The following is a 3,634-nucleotide window of genomic DNA, read 5'->3' as shown; positions in this document are numbered from 1 at the left end:
ATCTCTACTCTGTCCTATAGGGTCACTATGAGTCGGAATTGATTCGACGGCAATGGGTTTGTTCTGGTTTTTAATAAAGTATAAAATGAAGTCTGACGGAATAAAATACATCTCCTAGTTAGTTGACTGCATGTCTAAACAACTCAAAACACTTAAAAGGAATACTAAATAATCTAGATTCTTCTGAAAATAAAATTATGATGTTCAACATAAAATCCAAAATTACCATACACACAAGCCAAGTAGAACATTGTGTCCCTTAATCAAGAGAAAAAGTAATCCATAGAAAAACAAACGTAAGTCAGAGGTAGAATTAACAAACATGAATTTTAAACTGCTATTATAAATATTTTAATGACTTAATGGCAAAGATAGGCATAATGAATAAACATATACGGAATCACAATGCAACAATTGAAACTAAAAAAGAACCGAACGGGAAATTTTATAAGCATAATGGCTTATAATTAACAGGATGGGCTTTGTAGCAGATAGGGCAAATGCAACAGTAATGTTCAGTAAACCTGAAATCAAATCAATAATTACCCAAACTGAAGTAATAGAATCGAAAATACTGATATAAATAAATAGTGCTTCAGTGACCTGTGAGATGTGTTTGCCCAAATTTGGAGAAATTCCAGTCATTTTTTCTGCCTTATTATCTTGTTTTTCCTCCTTACAGGACTCAAAATATGTATATAATTTTCCTTTTATTCTGTAAATTTATTTAAAAGACGTATTACTGTTTAGAGCAAAAAAAAATCCTCAATCCTATAAAGGACACCTATGAAAAGACACAGGCAACATCATACTTAATGGAGAAAGATTGAATACTTTTCCCTTAAGATCAGGAACAATACAATGATGTCTGCTCTTGTCACTTCTATTCAACATTGTACTGGTGCATACTACAACATGGATGAACCTTGAAAACATGCTATGTGAAAAAAGCCATTCACAAAAGATCACATATTATAGGATTCCATTTATATGAAATGTCCAGAATAGTTAAATCTACAGAGACAGAAATCAGATTAGGGGTTGCCTTGGGCTGGGGTTGGAGATGGGAATGAGGAATGACTAATGGGCACAGGATTTCTTTTTAGGGTAGTATAAATATTCTAAAATTAGATTCTATTGATGGCTGGACAACTGTGGATAAACTAAAGACAACTGTATACTTCAAGGGGTAAATTTCCTGGTATGTGAACTAAATGTCAATAAAGCTGTTAAAAAAAAAAAAAACTCATAAATTATAGATCTGCCATATTAGTAAAGATTTAAAAACCTAGCAGTCTGGAACATATCAAGACATCTCCTCTAAGGTAACAGACAATTATACATTGCACCCCAAATAAAGAACAAGTTAATTGCACCTCGCATCTTTTCTCTAAGAAAGTGGCACAGGGCTTAGTAGCCCCCTCATTTATTTGAGATACCACATACCACACTTTGGAATACTGCTCAGATCCATTGATTAGGTGACTTGGAAGAATGCCAGTTTTGAACTGGGTCCAGAGCAAGAGAGGGTTTTGTAGCAATTTCAGGCTGCTGCTTGGACCAGATTACCTGGTAGATTCTATTTTGCTAGAGGTATTCATGGTAAATAAGGCCTCTGGGAATGAGACACATACACCCACAGCTTCAACTATTCAGTGGGTGCTATGTTCATCTGTGATCAAGATGGATAACACTTTTACACTTTTACACAACACTTTTACACAGTGTTGGTAAAGCAAAAGCCATTATTATTATTTATAGAAAGCAAAGAGTGAACAATAACAACAGATTCCCAAAGGAAAACCTCTTACCGTTTCCCAAATTACCCATGTCCGTTGTATGTCACTGGGCAGGCACGCCGTGATTCAGGTCAGATGCTGTGTTCACATCACTGCTGCCTCCGACTACTACCACGCTGCTCAGGGGCCCTGCACAGCTCCCAAGGCTTCTGCTCTGCACCTGGACCTAGCTGGGCCTTGCTGCCAACTGGAAGACCCCCACACACGATCTCCCGAGCCTCTGCAGCTGGACTCTTCTAGGCCTCTGCTGCCGGCTCCCGCCACACTATCTGGGCCTGCAGGGATCTCTTGCCACCGTGCTACCAGACCTCCACTGCTGTCACGGAGGCATGCAGTCCCTGCACAGGGCGCACTCAGGCCTCTCTTACCCTGCACAGGCAAGTGTTACAACTCTTTTAGCTCCAACGGCAAGCCTCCTGCCCAAAAGCGCTCAGCTCTTTGGTGAGACTTTACAGAGCAAGTTAGGTTCCCATTTGACAATTTCCACACATACTGTTCAGTGACATTAGTTATATTTATCACAATGTGTCAACAATCTCTTTGTGTTCAGTTTGTTTCCTTTGTGGTACTCTAGTTTCCCTACCCCCTTATCTTCTCATCTTTGCTTTTGAGTAATTGTTGACCTTTTGGTCTCAAACTGATGGTTTTTAAGTAGGGTAATATCCTTTATTTTTGTTTCACTCTGCTATTTTGCTAAAACGTGATCTTAGGGGATAGGCTCAGTTCTAGATTTAAAGAGTATCTCAGGGTGATAATCTCAGGGAGTCCTCTGTTCTCTACAGTTCCAGTTTGTCTGACTTTTTCTTTTTTTTTTTAAATAAGAATTTGGGTTCTGCTGCATATTTTTCTCACATTCTACCCGGAACCAACTATTGTGACCCCATTCAGAACAGTCAGTGGTGGAAGCCGGGCACCACCTAATTCTTCTGGTCTCAGGGTAGATGAGGTTGTGGCTCCTGTAGACTTGTTTATTCTCTGAGCTTTTGGTTATCTTCTTACTGTTTTTCTCCTGGTAAGTAGAGACCCATAGTTGTATCTTAGATGGCTGCTCACAAGTTTTTAAGACCCCTTACGCTACTTACTTCACTAGGATCCAGATCATGATTTTTGTGAACTATGTTATGCCAATTGACTGAGTTGTCCCATGAGACTAAGGTCTTAAGCCTTCAAACCCAGAAAACCAATGTTGGAAGGTATTTGGTTATACCTGAGGAGTATCTGTATTTGTGTCTTCAATGAAAAATTATGGAAAGCTTCACAAATTTTCATGTCATCCTTGTGCAGGGGCTATGATAATCTTCTCCGTATCGTTCCAATTTTAGTATATGTGCTGCTGAAGCAAGTACTCCAGACTCTCTTCTTGGTGGTAGTGAAGTCTCCCACAATCTCTGTGGGGTTGGCTCTTTTAAGCCTAGCAGGATGGCAAAACTGACCAATCGCCTTGGTAGGCCACAGGCCCCTTATTTGCATAGTCACTGTCCGATCCCTGCAAGGGTTTTACACACCTTATTTGCATAGTCCCAGCCAATCATTTTGTGGGGGTTACAAGACCATGGCTAGAAGGGCCATATAAAAGAAATTCACTGCACTGCAATCTTTCACAAACAACAATAAGAGAGGCACAGCATAAACTCCTAGGGTTCAAAAGTAAGGCCATGTTTTCTGAAGCAAAGAACTACTTACATTCGACAAGCTGTCCCTACCAGGTCACTAGGCCCCAGTAGAGACAGAAGGCCTGATCATGGGACATCACGTGATGTAGCTATACAGTTTGAACTGGTCATGATAAGCTGGACGTTGTCAAACCCACCAAGTCATAAGGTCAATCAGGAACA

The 3,634-nt window shown here is 39.9% G+C and overlaps 1 non-coding gene across 1 annotated transcript; it reads right to left on the bottom strand.

Moving 5' to 3' along the window:
* Window positions 1–3,038: 3,038 nt before the first annotated feature.
* LOC111821674 (U6 spliceosomal RNA) lies at window positions 3,039–3,145 on the bottom strand. Its single transcript, XR_002825015.1, has one exon. It is a non-coding gene; the product is annotated as a U6 spliceosomal RNA (small nuclear RNA).
* Between the last annotated feature and the right edge of the window lie 489 nt (window positions 3,146–3,634).

Source organism: Trichechus manatus, unplaced genomic scaffold, assembly GCF_000243295.1.
Source record: "Trichechus manatus latirostris isolate Lorelei unplaced genomic scaffold, TriManLat1.0 scaffold00096, whole genome shotgun sequence".
NCBI lineage: Eukaryota > Metazoa > Chordata > Mammalia > Sirenia > Trichechidae > Trichechus > Trichechus manatus.
Note: the sequence above shows the minus strand (reverse complement) of the source record. Positions and strands in the feature narration are given on the sequence as shown.